Below are 16,799 nucleotides of genomic sequence, written 5' to 3' on the forward strand. Positions count from 1 at the left end.
TGGGTCTAGGAGAGAAGATGAGAAGGCAAAAACCTGTTTGGGAAATGGTGACAGTGATGTCACAGTCTGGCCACCTCAGTGCTTAAATGGAGATTTTTCACTTTGCTACCAAAACCTGTTTGCACTTGAGCCAAGGGGGTGTCTCTGCAAAATGCCACTCCAGAGTAAAATTTTTATGACCAAATTCTAATTTCTTGGAAAAAGGCAGTGTAAGAGGGTTGCTGAACTTCTCATATGGGCCTAAAACCAGGCTACATTGCTGTGCTGAAAAAGGCCAGTTTGTATTAAACCTAGTCAGGAGTAGGATGTTACAATGATGTGGTGTTTAGGTTGCATTTTGCAACAGGTAGATTTCCTGGCACTGAAGCTTGACAGCCTAGTTTGCAAAATTATTAAGGTGGATTCTGCTTGCTCTTACACGTCCTTGGCCACTGGTGAAAAATGAGAAGTGTCACCACAGTGGCAGCTGGCCCATTCCCTTTTGTTTCATCAGGTACGGAGTGCCTGTTCTCTAGTGACAAACCTCGATGATAAACCTTGTTAATAACAAGATATAGTAAAATGGTGAAACTCTTTAATAATAGAAAATATACCTGAAAGAGAGCCTGGTGGGTCTGCTAGTCCGTGTGTCTGCCCGGCGCGCTGGGCAGGGTGCTACCTGCAGTGGAAAGAACTGCTGCTGAACCCCTTGGAGCCTGCTGCCACAGAACCACCAGCCAGAAGGTTATTTTTGTGCTGGACAGGTAGGTATGTCTAGAGTCTTCCAGTTATCCCTGTTTGTGACAAGTTTTGCTAAAGCACATCTACTACTGAAATCATTGCACATTTGCCACTGGCTTTATGATGAGCCAAAATGGGTCCAGACAGAGGTTGTCCTGGAAAAGGAAGGGTTTTAAAGCAGACCTCAGCCAAAGCCCGTGGAAATGGTGGACTTTGTTGTGGTTTGGCTGAAGCTTTCTCACAGGATAGCACTGGCGGGTATGTCCTTGCTGTGTGAGGGTTAGATGCCTTCTGTGGGTTTTGTTGTCAGTTGTGGTCATGGCTTGGATTCAGGAGCATCTTTTATCCTCGTTGAAATGCACAAACAATGCAGGCACTGCTGGGAGGCAGAGGAGCTGCTGCTGGGGCCTCGTGCTGGGACAGAGCCTGGCTCCCAGGGGGAAGCACAGGCAGCACAACCTGCCCTGTCACAAGGCGTCTTGCCCACAGCCACTCCTTTGAAGCCAGGAAGAAATGGGACATCGCCAGCCATGGGAATGGTTTATGGTGTAGGTGGCCAGAACTGGCTTCCTTCTGAGTGCCAGGCAGGAGCACTGTGTTTCTGCCTGTGGGTCAGGGGTAGAGGAACAAATCTGGAACAAATGGAGTATGTAAGGGTTGAATGTACCAGCCCGCCACGAGGAGAGTTTTACTTATAGACATCTGGAGCCCAATGGGTCTGTGCTGTCACCTGATGGAGCAAAATATTTGAAATGCAGCAAAATATGTCCTCACTGGGTAGGGAATATGGGAGTGGATTCATGGCATCTTGTGATTTCAATAAATGGCAATCTGCCTGTCATTATCACATGAGAGTATTGTACAGGGATTCCTCAGACATCCTAAGCCTCTTGTTGCTACAGCTTACGGACGACTTCCTCAGACACTGGAATATCATCTTGCTGACTTCTTGGAGTCTATAAGTATTGACTGTATTTCAGTGCTAAAGATATAATGTATTTCAGTGTATAATGTATAATGTAAAATATGTATAAAGTATAACGTAAAATACATGTATTTCAGTGTTAAATATATAAAAAGCAGCAAGGCTGAAGATATGACTCAGGTCATGAGTCAAAGAAACAGTGTGATTTTTAATTAAGTCTGCTCATTTTCTTTAAGGCTGACAGTACATCTGAGAATTTGACATTTATTTATGAATGCATTCCAGATTTGCACGCTGCATATCAAAACCGAGGACAAGCCTAGAGAAGGGTGGGGTAGTGTGCTTAGATACTGTATCTGACTTGCCCTCCTGCCCGCAAGTGAAATTCTTTCCATCTGAGTCTTCCTGAGGTGGTGCTGGGTGAAACAGCCTTTGGCAGAATATTGTCTTGTCCCTACTCCTGCCCTGAGTCAACAGAGAAGGTTTGCTTTGTTTTCATCCATTTCTGCCTCTCCTCTGGCATCCTGTCTGCCTCCGAGGGTGGTGCCTCCCCTCTGCTGTGCTCACAAGGGTGGGAAACCTGCCACCTTTCCTGCCTGCTTCTTATTTCTGCTCTCTGTTGGAATGGGCCCTTGGGATTAAGCAGGATCCCTGTCCTTTCCCTGGTGTCTTTCTCTGCCAGCTTGACCCACAGTGTGTCCTGACACCACTCCTTTACTTCCCAGACATGTCCATGTGACATTCTTGGGGAGCAGAAGGGTGGGGAGGTGGCCCTGCTCGCAGCCCTCCCTGGCTCCCTGTACTACATTGTGCAGGTACAACAGCTGCATCTCAGGGCAAAGTGAGGTGCTGCTGATGCACAAGCAGAAAGCAGGGATGACTCCTCTCCTCGAGGCTGTGCTGACTCTACCAGCTGACAGCAGTGGCGAACAGTAAAGGTAGTAAATGAGTTCTCAGTGGATGCTGAAGACAGGCTGGAGTCTGAACTCAGGTGGTGCTTGGGTCTGCTGTGTGAGTAGGCAGTGTTTAGAGCTGACAATCGCTTTGATGGCCTTATCTGCTCTTTGAAGCCAAGGAGCCGCTCCCTGCCCATACACACGTGATAAGCTCCATCAGATTCTGCATATCTTCCCTGCAAAATTAAGGGGCTGAGTTGACTCAGCCGGGACAAGAGCCTGTGACTCTGTGGGTGTGCTGTGGTTTTCCCACATCCCTCCCGAGTGACTGGCATTGGCACAGGGTGGCAGGGCTGGCATCTACATGAGGGGCTGCCCAGCACAAACAGGCTGGGTCTTGCTGATTCAAATGCCAGAAGATGTGTCATTCCCACCTCCTGGCCCCTCCCTGACACTGCACAAACCAATGCCAGGTCCTCAGTGATGTCCATTCAAACCCAGAAGTGGTCACTAACTCAAGAGGATGTTTCTTTAGGATGGCTTCAGGTGTCATATGAGGCTTTCAGGAGCCCACAGCTATGGTAGGGTTTTGCCCTTTAAATGTGGGCTTGCCAGAATTGGCTTGGGGTAACTCAGCACTGAGCCATTGCTCGTGGGGCTCCTGTGAGTGGTACATGGGGAAGTGATATAGAGCTGGGATGCAGCCAGGCAGCCAAAACTATCAGGAGCAGGGCAAAATTATTTACAAAGCAACTGAATATTTTTCCTCCCTGCCCCTCAAGCTTTTAACAAGCTTCTTTTACCACTAAGAATTTCATCCTAAAGAAAACTGGTAAATCTCTGAGAGGCAGAGGTACACCTCTACCACATTGTTTAATAACAATGTACTGAAAGTCCTAATGGCAGTAGATAGTGCTTTCTGACCCAAAGAATGCACATTCCACCTGGAGAGGAAAAAGAAAAGGAGATAGAAAGAAGAGAAAGAGGGAAAAAAAATTGTTTGTGTTTGTAAATGCTTGTTCAAAGCCAAAGGATTTCATGTCAAAAGTCTCCTAGATCCCTACAGTCACTGCAAGCAACACGTAGAATATTTGAGCTCAAACAGCTCCAAGTGTTGAAATTCAGCCCATTTTGGGTCAGGAAGCCAGTGGGGAAATGCTGTCTTTGTGAAAATTCAGTTGAAGATAGTTTAGAGCAGATACAGAAAATGACTTGAAGCTACAAAGACAAGTTGTCAGAAGTGCGTTTCACTTACCAGGCTAAAATATGGCCTAATTCAGCTCTTACAAAAAGTTCTGGAGGCGCTTCCATCGATTTCTGTGAGTGCTGAGTCACCAGTGGCTGCTGAGTCACCAGCCCTGAGCTCCAGTCAGGACTGTCAGAGCCCTGGTGAGAAGGCAGCTCTGATTCAGCTCGGAATATATCCTTATTTTTATGTAAAATATAATACCAGTTTGTGTTATTACCTTGCCTGCAGCAGCACTGTGCAGAACAGAATTGCCTGACAACTGATGAAGTGAATGTTTCTTAAAAATACCTTCTGAAATGATAACTGCTTTTTGTCCCTAAAATATGTAGGAATTTTACAATGTTTCCTCCTTGGTTTCCTCTCCCACTTTCTCTGGCAACAACGGGAACAGAAAGCAAAGGAAAAAAAGCAGCTTCTTAACCAGAACTAAACTTATTGCCAGTTGCTTTTTAAGACTGTATAATCAGGAAATTTCAGAAATTGGTTATCTTTTTGTGATTGTGTCCTCAGTGCTGTCGCAATTCAAAACAAAGGTGGATGTTCTAAGCACTTATTTTGGAGTCACTGGGTGCTCTGGAAGGGCTGCCTGTGAGTCCATTGACAGCACTTGCTGCCTCTGGAGAGGCCAATGCAGCAGGCATCAAAGTGACCGGGGCACAGATGACACCTGGCTGGGTTAGGGACAGGCGCACGGTCACCTCCAGGCTCTGGTCCGAAGCTCAGAACCACAGGGCTGCTCTGGAGGAGCTGTGGTTGGTCACTCGGAAGTGCCAAGCAAAACAAACAGTATTTGAGGTTAAAAAGTTCAAAGGGTGTTGGTATCACAAACCCCAATCTCTGCATCTGCTTCTGCTGTTCCCAAATCATGACAGAGAGCAGCCAGTGTTGGGAGGTCACGGAGATAACAGGACCCTGCTGATGCAATGCTGTGTCTGGCGAAGGAGCTCTCTCCCAGCACCAAGGGGATCTGCTTTCCTTTCCTTTCCTTGTGCCGCTCCGGAGAAAGTTGCTCAACAGTCAAATAACAAGTAAGGCATTCTAGTAATATAAACAATGGGCCAGGACCCAGAGCAGCCTCTGACACCCTATTATTGGATGTTGATGCTGCATGGATGGATGGATGGATGGATGGATGTGAGCATGTGCTGTGAGTCACTTTGGGGCAGACATGGAAGAGTCTCAGCTTGGCGACCTCTCTGCCTACAGTGAAAGTGCGAGGTACACAGGCAGGAGGAAGGTAACGCTGCCAATCACAAGATCAAGCAATTACTTGGGCTGACAATAATCTCAGTTTGAATTGAAAAAATGTGTCTGATCCTCACTTACAAGGGCATGAACTGCACGTGGCTGGGCTGGCCAGCAAGGGGCTGGGCTGAGTGGCAAATTTGGTCTCATTTGAAGAGATAAGAGGAGGCAGAAAAACATGTTTACAGTCTCTGCTCTGGTACTTATGGGTAATTGATGGTATTTTTAGATGTTTTGGAACTTGTAGGTGTAAATAATGGATTTTACATGAAATGCATGAAATGTGGGGCCTTTTCCAAATGATGTCATCAGCCCAGGTGCAAACTGCCAGTACCATGCACAGCTGGGAACACAGAGCAGTTGGTAATAGCAGATTTTGATTGGTAAGTCCTCAATTTGCCTGTTTCCACCTGTAGCACTCCTGCACCTCATCCCTGGCAGGCCCGATTCTGGTATTCACCCCTGTGTACACTGATCTCACCTGGAAATCGCACCTCAGTGTCTGATGTGTTTTATCTCCATTCAGCTGATGCCTATCTTGTAATAAAATTTCCCATGGCTTATCAACGCTTGACAATTAGATGCTTAACATCCCACTTAATGCAAAACAGATTACATCCTGGGAATTAACAAAACAATCAAATGCCTTAAGGGATAATGGAAGATTTTTTTATAGATGTGTATGTGTTTTTATGTAAATATTTTTATACATACATACACACGTGTCCATAGTTGTGAAATCTGGAGATGCTGACCAGCTTTTGCTACTTGATGGGTTTTCATGGCTCATTCCTGTGCCTGTTCTATTTTTTCTTTTTGGTAGAAATTGTGTTCCGTGAGGTCAGTGCCATGTGTTGCCCTTCCCGAGGTGTCAGGAGAGGCAGGGGGCTGACCCCAGCCCGGGGGTCCCCAAGTGCGTCTGAGCGCTCTCCTCCGTGCCCAGCCGGCAACTTTGCTCCCTCTTGTGGTATCCCGAGCCCGGTCTGTTCCCCAGCAGGGGTGGCTTCTCCCAGCGCCAGTGCCCGCGGAGGTGGCCAGTGAAGGAGAAAACAGCAAGGCTGGCAGCAGGGGTGTGCATGCCATGGCCAGCCCCACTCACTTTGGGAATCCCTCTCCAGCTCAGGGATGTGGGTCTGGCCCCGGTGCTGATCCCAGGACAGTCACAGCAGGGCCTCTGCCTGCTGAATTTAAATGTATCTGGTCATCTCCAGCTTTATCGCAGAGCTGATCATCTTAACCCCCACTCTTGCACATGCTGAGGCTGTAGCTGTCGGGAATAGTTGCATTACTGGAAACAATCAAAATTGTTTCCTTCCTGCAGCCAGCATCCCCACAGAGCAGAGCATTTGGCCTGTGATTTCCAGTCCTGCTGTCGGCAGTCTTGGCACTCTGACTTGCACAGGAGGTGCATGGTTCAGCTTCATGGACCTGGCCCCTGGGACTAGAGGAGGGGATGAAGTGACTAAAGGATCACAGCAGCTGGTGGAGATATATAAAAATTAGTCAGAAATAAGTTTTTAATACTACCAAGAGAAGAAAAATGTATTCAGTTCACTGGTGCAGTACCTACACATGATGAGCTGAGATGCCCAGCAGCCATCAACCACAGTGAGAGCTGGGGACTTGCTCGGCGCCTTCATCCACCTGCAGATGCCCTGGATGCCCTCATGGGGAATGAGGTCAAATCCTGGGCTCAGGGGTTCAGGTCTGACCTCTGTGACGCTGTGTCTCTGGGTGACCTCTCCCCTCTGCCCACACCCTGCCCAGTGCTGTGTCCACCCCAGTGCACACAGGCTGGAGCAGAGCCTTAAGCTTCCTATGAGGAATGCTTGGGATGCCCCGTGTCTGTCATTTGGTAAAGGATGATGCTCTGTTGACTGTCTGCCCTCAAAGAAGAAATTCCTGTTGCTGTCTGGTCATCCTTCCAATAACTACCAAATGCAATAGTTCAGATCCTGACACACACGGTGTTGACTCATTTAACTGGTGATTTCTGGAGGCAGCAGCCCTGTGATACAGTGCACCACACACACACAAACACACACACAGAAAAAGCCAGTTGTGCTTTCAAGCATGTAAATAAGTGCCAGGCATAGCACTCTCTTCTAAATATGAGACTATCTCAGTCTGATGGAGCTTTACAAAGGCCAATACAATTAATCCCATTTTGCAAAGTGGGAAATTGAGTTTTCATCCATAATCATCCAGCAGGCCAGAAATAAAAACCTGGTTCTGTGAGTCCTGGCCCTGCTTATCCTGTCCCAGTGACATATCTCAGCTCAGTAACTTCTCCTGTCCTCTACCACAGATGAATCTCTGTGGAATCACTGAGCCTTCATGGATGTTCCCAAGGCTGCTGCAGGATGCAGGCTGGGGAATGGCTTGGAAGGAGGTGAGGAGCTGAGACCCACGCCTGGCCTCACCTCTGCCAGCCACAAGCACTGCTGGCACCAGCCAGCCTCCCACATCTCTGTGCTGCTGGAAAAAGCTCAAGTCCTGGTGTGCTCCAACTTTGTGCTCTGTTTCATTTGCAGTTTTAAAGCACCAAGGGACTCTTGGAGCCAAACAAATGCCTGGCATTTGGCTGTGGCTGTGTTTTCCTGTGGCCAGGCTGACCTTTATGAACACAAGAGTCACAGCTATGACAGGCAGCTCACTTGAACCCTCCCATCTGGGGGCTGGGGAGGTTTTGTAATTTCTGGAAAAGCCAAAAAATCTTTCTTCAGACTCTGAGTTTTCCCTTAGCAACTGACTTTCCTCCTTGATTTCTCTTCTCTTCACCTTTCCCTTCTATGTAACTCACAGCTGATCCTTGTTGTCATAACCACCCTTTATTGATGCAGATGCAATCAGCAAGAACGATGAGCAGTTGCAGAGTTCAGCCCAACTCTATGAAATCACTCATAAATGTGCTTAACTTCAGTAAAACTGTTTTCTGCTCAGTCTTAAACATGTGCTTTAGTCTTTTGCAAGTCCTTGGCCCTCTCACAGTCGCAACTGGGTCACTGATTACCCAAGGAATGGCAGGATGAGGAAAAGGCTCTTGTTGGGATCTCTGTGAAAGTGTTTTTCTGAGCCCACAGTCAGTGTCTGCTCTGATGGCAGGTGAGTGCAATTTTGTTGTCCAGTGAAGGAACAGAGCATGAAATCCCCTACTGAAGTTCTCTTAGATATGCCTGTAAAATGCTGAGTATGAGTGAAGTGACTGTGGCTCGCCTGCTGCGTGTTGTGCTGTCCTCATCACTCCCAGCTGCTCATCAGGCTCTTGTTGGCTGTTTCTCTACTTGTTCTGGGCCTTACCAAGTGTCCATCTTGCTCAAATTTAAAAAAAATAAAAAACAACAACCAAAAGAAAAAAAAACAAAGCGAAAGATAGCATGATGAGGTTATGAGACAGGTTTTTAAATTTAAATCTTTAATTGGGATTTGCTGTCTTTGCTTCAGGGTGTCCTTGACATATTTACACTTTGCCTTGAAACCACGAGCATTAGGCATCATGTTCTTTTCCAGTGGACACAGGACGCTCACATAAGAGCTGACTTGAGGAATGAAAAGGAATTATGTGCTCCATTACTGCTATGTAGTAGTGTCTTGTAGAAAGTGTAGTTAAGGTCTGATTTGCTGAGTGACTGAAAGGCACATAATTTAAGATGTTTTGAAACTGAATTGACATTGCTCTCATCAGTTGTGCATCCTTTTACAGCCTGTTCCTTGCTGTGTTCTGTACACCACCCAGCACTCTGAGTGAAGTTCTCAGCACCTCCTGAAGGCAAATAATGATAATTAGTTATAATAGCTGTTCTGTTTCACACCTCTTCTAACTTGCCAAGGCAAATCACAAGATGTCACCAAAGCAAATAATCCCCACAGTGCCAAATGGCTTAGCACGATGTCAGGGCATAGCACGAGGGTTTGCCTGCATGATCCATGACAGAAGTGCTGAGGTTCTGCGGCTTTGCCTGCCTGGTATTATCTGTTCCCAGCTTATGACCTGCACGGGTTCTGAGTCTTGTTTGTGCTCAGGGCTCTGAAATACAGGTGAGTTACCACAATGTAACAGGTTCCTGCATGTCAGGTTCTTCACCACGATTGCCTTGTTCATGCTCTTGCCCAGCAGTGCAGCTATCCCTTTTTTTTTTTTTTTGTGGCAGGGGAAAACTACTTTGGCTTACTTTGTAGTTGTAAGGCAGTAGAGAAAGCAAAAAGACAGTTATTACAAAACAGCTGATACCGGTTAACTTGTGTTATTATTCCTCTTCCTAAAGTTACTTTATGTGTTGGGGTCATGCTCATCATTTAGGGTATGAACTTGGTACCAAGCAGGCAAACACTTTCATGGATCTCCTCATTACCTTCAAACCATAAGGTTCTCCACTGGATGTGTGTAATAGATGTGCCTGGGGCTGTTCAAGCTAGGGCAAGATATCACAGGCAGAAAAGAATCAACATAGGAATATTAACAATACATTATTTGGTTGGTGCAGTTTTCCCATATGATTACAAGTGATGAGTGCTCCGTGGGAGTGAGGGAAAGGAAGATCAGCCCTGTACTGATAGGCTGTGCTTGGTTGTTCACAGCCACGCACCTCTCTGTACTGTTAGTTCATTTGTTTGCTCTTATGCCTCTCCGTTCTGTCCTGAAGGCTAACCACATATCATATATATTTAAAAGAATGGTAGCATACAACTGGTATAGATGTTAGGGTTCCTTTCCCAAAACATTATGATATTCCTGCTGAGAATATGAAGATAAAGGCTTTAATCCTTGGGAACAAAAGGGCGTGAGTAATTCCATTTCATTGCATGACCTGGAATCTCCACCCATATAAATACATCAAAGAGTAGGTATGATTTCACTCTCTGACACCTGTGGATTGAGGTTCTCACCCTGGGAAGCAAAGAGCTCTTGTGGCTGGGCTGGACAGTGCCCATGAGGCTGGGTAACAGGGATATTTGCAGCATTCTTTGATCTTCCTACTGGACCAAAATTATTCACATCTCCCCAGTGTTGCTGAAAACTTATCCAAGCACTCAAGGCAATTATTTTTAAATGTATGTGTATTTTGGGCCAAGTCCATGAATCCTGACTCATGACTAACTCAGCCCTTACTTAAGCAAAACTCCACTTGATTTCATTACAACTCGGGGCAGGACTCTGTGACTCCTGCCCCTGCCAACAGGAGCTGCAGGAGCCCAGCCCCAGCTCTCAGAGCCTTCTACAGCTCCCAGCACCTGCCAGTGCTCTGGAGCCTCCTGCACCTATCTGAATCTTGCAGACAGCAATGCTGTCTACCTAAAAAGACCCATCCTGCTCTACTGCCCTGCTCAAGCCACCACAGGTGTGATGGAGAACCACACTGTTGTCGTGTTTACTAATAATGCTTGGAGCTAAACCTGCCAACAGGCTGCAGGAAATTCTGTGACCCACATTAATCAGGAGCTCAGACTAGATGGTTGTGATAGCCTGACCATCTGGCTGAAAACTATTGCACTGCAGATTGGCTGTAAATCACTGGAGTGTTTTAATTTTGTTACCAATTGATTTCTAACACTCTCAGCTCACCATTGCATGCTAGAGGCCAGGATGGTTCAGGTAAAGAGAGAAATTAGATGATATGAGCACTGGGAAGAGTAATCTAAAATAGCCAGGCAGGTCTGCATGGCAGAAGGGTAGCTGGTGCTGATAAACTCGGCTGGATCTAAGCTCCTCTTTGTGCCCTGTTTCCCAGCACTCCTGGCTCCAGGCGAGGGTACAGCGCTGCTCCTGACCTGGCTCTCTGCACTCATGACTGCAGGAGTCAGCTCAGGTCTCGCCAGCCTTATTAGCTCTGGCTCGATGCTGGCAATTCCTATTCAAGCTGGCTCTGTGCAACGTGCCTGGATGTCTGTGCCGTGCACATCCCGGCATGGGAGTGGTGTCCCAGTGTCAGGAATGTGGGACAGAGACGCTCTGGCTGCCTGCTGAGAGCAGCACGGTCACATTCACACAAAGGAAGAGGCTCTGCTGAAGCGAGCTGTCCTGCCTGGAGGCAGCCCAAGTGTCTCTGTCCTGGCATGGATAATCCAGAAGTCACCCAAGGGAGACTGAGAGTGAGAAAATAGTAATAAACTGTCTTGAAGTGTTCCTGCTGTCCAGCAGTCCCAGGAGAGCTTATTAAAACCCAACCATTTTCTGCTTAGCAAGTGTGACTGCCAGTATGTGGCTAAAGCAACCAAAAAACTTCAATGGAAATGTTTCTTATCTGTGTCATTTAAGATAAAGCCACTGTGTTTTGCATGGCTGCACCTTGACAAATGGCCTGATTGGTTTTATTCCTAACTACAGCTAGAAATAACAGAGCTGCTGTGCATATTCCCATCATTTGTGCTATTTAGATTTTTGGCCTCAGAAGAGGAAGCATTTGCAGGATTGGACTCAGTGTTTGGCCTGTCAGCTGTTGCTGCATCCTTTGGTACCTTAGACTATTTCTTTCATCAAAGTAAACAGACTTGATCTCCAGTTTGGGTGACTTACTGTTGTCTTTTGTAATGCTGCATTAGGAGGCTTTGAAGATACGTTTTCTGCCAACATAAACACTTTCTTGACTAATAGAAATGAGTCCTTGCTTGCATTAGTTTGCTGTGAACAGTACAAAGGCTAGAAAATAGTTGTAAGTAGATGTCCTCATCTGAATCTCCTTTAGACTACTGCAAGGCTCCCACAATAATAACTAAATGAGGGTCTCCTCTCAGCAGACAAAGGTTTGTTCCTTTTTTCCCCCTTTTTTTGTTCTTTTTTCCCCTCTGTCTTCTTTTGAAAAGAGAAGAACTGGAAGCTGCCTGGCCCAATGATGTTCTTTATTCCTCTGTCTCCCCATCCTACCCCAGACTTCCTGGGACACATAAAAAGTGTCTTGCCCTGTTCTGCACAGCATTTCACCTATGTGATATTTGCAAAGGAATTTTGTCTCTTAGACATTCTTGAGAGGTCAGTGAATTGCACAACAGGATTTAGTCCTTTGTTGCTGGCCATTTCTGACTGAAGTGTAGCTCTCACTTTTATTGCCACAGTTCCTGCTTTGCTGTACAGACTTGAGATCAAAACTCCACCGTAGTCAGAATTTATTCCTATTGACTCCACAGGTGTTAGATCAGTCTTTTATTTTATTCAAGGCTATCTAAGACCCAAACAGCAACTGTATTCAAGTAAAGACAACTCTTTGAAGAAATGTAAAAGTCTCCTCTTCAGCACATTCACATCAAATATGGTTTTGGCTCTGTAGTTGTGAAAAAATATAGAAATGACCAGTAGAGTCATCAAGGTCTAAGTCAGGACTAGGGAAAGTTGGTGAGTGAGGAAATTCTTCAACATTTGTTCTTTTGTGTTCACATTCTTATGACTTGAATTCAAATATCTGCCCCACACTGAAGAACCTGGAAACAAGATCTTCAGGTCTTTCCTAGCTGTAATGAGAACACACCCAGGCAGAGTACATGAGGAGAATTAAAGGAAGGAGATTTACAAAACCTCTTAAAACAGCAAGCTTCTTAATTTGCCTTTAGAATTCAAAGGAGCCATCAGACAAAATATTTAAGGACTGAAGCATCTAAGCCCCAGCAGAGAGCGTGGCTGGCTTGGTTTGCACAGGCTTATCTGAATTTAGTCCTGTAAAAGCGTAAATTATTGACTCTCCTCTTTTCTCTTCTTTACAGTCCTCAGGTATCTGGAGGGCATCCCAGAAAAATAGGAGGGTGAGCTAGCCTTCTCAGACATTGATGCTTTCTGAATCTCACTGGCTAAGCCCAAGTTCAAATATTTAAGGGTCTTCAAAATTCCCATGTAACACCCCCTACCCCAAAAGGAAAACCAGCTAAGCAGCAGCTTCCCTGTAAAGGCAGACCATGGCCAGGGAGCAGCAGTGAAGCCAGGAGCTGCTGCAAAGACACACCTTATTCCAGCCTACGGGCTTCCAGAAGCTGGGCTTTGATTGCTGTGGGTGAAATCCATACTGTGTGTGCAGAGAACCAACAAGGCTGATAGTATAGTGGGAGTGAATAATGCAGAGGTCTTTGCTCATCCTGTTGCACAGGAATGATTCCCACGTCCTCCAGGCAACGCGGAGAGAATCAGTTTTGGAGAGCCTCTGCATCACTACTGCAGCAAAGCAGGAAAAATATTGAAAAGTAGAAAAGACTTTTGTCCAGATGCTTTTTCTCTGGTTGGTCATCTGGCTTCTTCATGCCTGAAATTGTGTTTTGTTTGTGCAGCTGTTGGAGTTAACATGCAGCAGCTTTTTGGGGGATACCCTGGGCAGCCACCTCCTTCCCTCAGCTGCAGCACCTCCACTGATTCCAGCAGGATCCATCCAGGCTATGCTGTGCTTGCCAATCATCCCTCCTGCCCGTCCACAGGCCTGGGATTGCCACAAAGCTGAGTTTGGCCTCACACTGGACTTCCTGTGCTTTTCACAGGGTCCTTACACCATTTGCTTCTTTGTGCAGGACAGGGCTTAACACCCTCCCTTGTCAAATCTTGAATTAAAAAGTAGTGTCTTAGCAGGCTTAGATGAGATTAAGCAGCACAAACCTCTTACACACAGAGCTTACACTAAGTAAGCTTTTCTAAGTTACCAATGCATGATATATCTGTAGCTCTCCTATCACTTTCCATCTCAGCTGGGTTGTTTCAGAGGGGATAATGGAAGCTGAGTTTATTGACTTCCCACAGCACTTGGGTATTTGGTGCCTTTTTGGTCTTCTGGTGTTCCAGCCATAATTCCTAAAAACAGTTGCCAAAGCCAGACCTGGTGTGGGCAGGTGTAGTTTCCGTTGCCTCAGCAGATCTGTGCCAAACTACAGCAACTGCAAATCTGGAGGCAGCCTGTGCTGGCAGGGAAAAACAGGGGACTGTGGCTAGTCCTAGCCCTGTCCCTGACCTGCTGTGGGACTTTATCTGCAGCTCTGCTATCCCCTCAAACCTGTATTTACATATTTAGAAGACAAGACCTGTGGATAAGAATTCCTTTATTATTTATTTATGCAGAAGTTAATATAAAGGGGTTACAGTCATGCAACACTTAAATAATTAATCCATAATATCCCTTGCATTGCACAATTCAATGTGTGAAAGGTCTCCTGTCCCTTGAAGAGGCAGCCTGGAGAAGAAGGGAAAGCACCTCTGTCTTTTGGTTTCTTGCCCTCCCTCACAGACTCCCATTTGGAAGATATTAATCAGGTGGGGAAAAGTACAGTAAGATGCTGCATTGCTTGGTGAAGCACCTTATTTTCCTATGCACACAGAGCTCTTGTTACATCTTTAAAGAATCACAACAAAGAAAAGGAGCTGACACAATGAATTTGATCTGGAAAGTGAAATCTGACATAACCAGTAGTTATATTTTTCTTATTCCCTGGTAGTTTGCCTAAAGGCAGCTTTTAAATAATTCCTGCTTTTCACCTCCTGAGAAATAATCTATTTGCTTTTGAATTAATTAGGCAGCATCATAAAAACCCTTACAGACTTCGCAAGCTGCTGATCTAACTTTTTACAATATATAATGGGCCTGATCCTTAGGCCAGACAGTGGGAATTCTGCTTTTAATTTTGATGGGATTTTATGTGTGATGCTACTGAAAAAAACAGGGTTCCCGGTAAGTAGTACCAGGTGTTGCTTTTTCTGTCAGCTTTACTGGTATCTATGTCTGGTATCTGTCTCTATAACACCTTGAGTCTCACAGTGATGAGAGAGAGTAGGTCCTTTCTTATTTCATCTTCCCTTGGACAATCAGTGCCAGAATTTGTTGTTTGCTGCCCTGATGAGCAGACATGTGCAGGGCAGTTAAGTGCTGTCTCTCCACTTGTAATGTCTGGAGTGTGACTGATCCACCCAAGCTGGGCCATTGTGCAAGGCCAGGGAAATCAGTGGAGCTCTCAGGAGCAGAATAGATCATCTCAAGCTTGGCTTGTGATGTCAGCTACTCCAATACTCACCAGCTTAAATCAGCATCAACCCAGTCAACTAATTCTTTAGCAATAACATAGTTTCCTGTTAATCTGAAAAATGAAAATAAGCGAAATAATTTTGATGTCATTGATATTAATTTCTTTTCCTGACATAAAATACCATCCAAATGGTGTTTCACAGACCAAAATGAAAATATCTGTACCAGTTTGTTTACAGGGTGATGTAAAAACTTTTATTTGACAAAGTAAGAGATTCAGGTGAGTTTCCAGGCTCATGAGTTTTTCATGACGTTGGGCTTTATGGCCTGGATGGTCTCTCTCTGTTCTATGTTCTTTTGTTCTTATATTCCTGACTTTGCCTGTTGCCAGTGGCATTATCACCAACACAAGTCAGGACAAGGATTAGATCAAAAGAGGCACAAGGAACCAAAGATGGCTCTGAGTGAGATTTGGAGCTCAGATTAGGAGATCTAAACACCTGTATGTCTTTCAGGTGCAAGTTTGTGTACTGCTGGCATTCTGCTGAGGGGTTTGCTCACATAGAACATAGGAATGTTCGTGGTCAGCAGGACATCTGGTAACTTGTCCCGTGGCACTGCACTGCACTGCTCTGCTGTGTGGCACAGGCTAGAGAAGTATGGATTTGCAATATGGACCAGAGAAAAATGGTTCATTTCAGGAATCATCATTTCAAACCTCATTATTTGCAGGGGTTTTTGCTAGCTCTTAGAAATGCCAAAATGGTATCCATACTAACATTGTTGTTGTTTAAAACTCAAAAGCAAATTCTTTCCTAAGCTCAGGACCTCTTCCTGTTACCTGACTTTTGAGTGCAGCTGTGACTTTCACTGTTCCTTCCCCAGGTAAGGGCCCAGGCTCGGCTTTGCCCACCAGATGGGCTGGCCTGACAGTACTGCTTTGGGAAATAAAACAAGAGAAAGATTTGACACAAGAAAGCCCAGATTGTCAGTGAGAGCAGGAAAGTAGATCCAGCTTTATATCAGTCCCATTATCCTCAGCTCTCCCTTGCAAAGTAGGTGATTTGGTGCTTTCCCTGTAAAAGTTTTTGGTGTTTGGAAGGTTCTTGGAGAACCCAGTAATCTGGGAGGTGTGGGCTCAGGAGCTAACTCCTAAACAAAATCAACTCATCTGCAGTAAGATCTATATGGAGAGCAATTAAAAGCCCTAGGCCCAGAGGGCTGTCATCTCACATGTGCTTTTTTCAGCTGATGTCAAAGACTTTGCTTGGTTTTTGGTTGGTTTTCTACTTTTTAAAAATTTTTTCCCCTTTTTTTTTTTTTTAACCTATCTGCTCATATACGTTTTATACACTGGAGCTTCACAGAGCACAAATAACTTTTTCTAAAAAGGAGAAGTCAGTTACTTGTGTTCCTGGAATCAACTTGGTCTTCCATGTAAGTCTGCCCTGGGAGGTTTTAGGGTCAGTGCGTTCTCCCTGCTCTGTATCAAGCCTGAATTTCATGAAAATGTGAGGAAAAAACATTGTTGTGGGCGAGGTCCAAAGAGTTACAGCTTTATTTACAGTTTAGTTACCACCTACAGCAATGTAGTTCATCACTAGGATGCCTTGGGCATTTTTCCACTTTATAACTTAGTGAGGCTGTTTACAATATTATCAACAGAAGAAATAAAGGACCAGGGTGGACCTTTTATTGTGACCTCGATGTCTCCTGGTTCAGCTGCTTTTCTCAAAGCATATTCAGTCCATGGGCAGCCTCATGGGCCCTGGCAGTACCTGGGTACCTTTTCTGAACCCAGAAAAGGGTAAATTGCTGGGTGGTTTTAATGTCATGTCCATCCT

The sequence above is a fragment of the Corvus kubaryi genome, unplaced genomic scaffold, assembly GCF_017639235.1.
Source record: "Corvus kubaryi isolate FWS band 111438036 unplaced genomic scaffold, C.kubaryi_AGA036_p1.0 37353, whole genome shotgun sequence".
In the NCBI taxonomy this organism is placed as follows: Eukaryota; Metazoa; Chordata; class Aves; order Passeriformes; family Corvidae; genus Corvus; species Corvus kubaryi.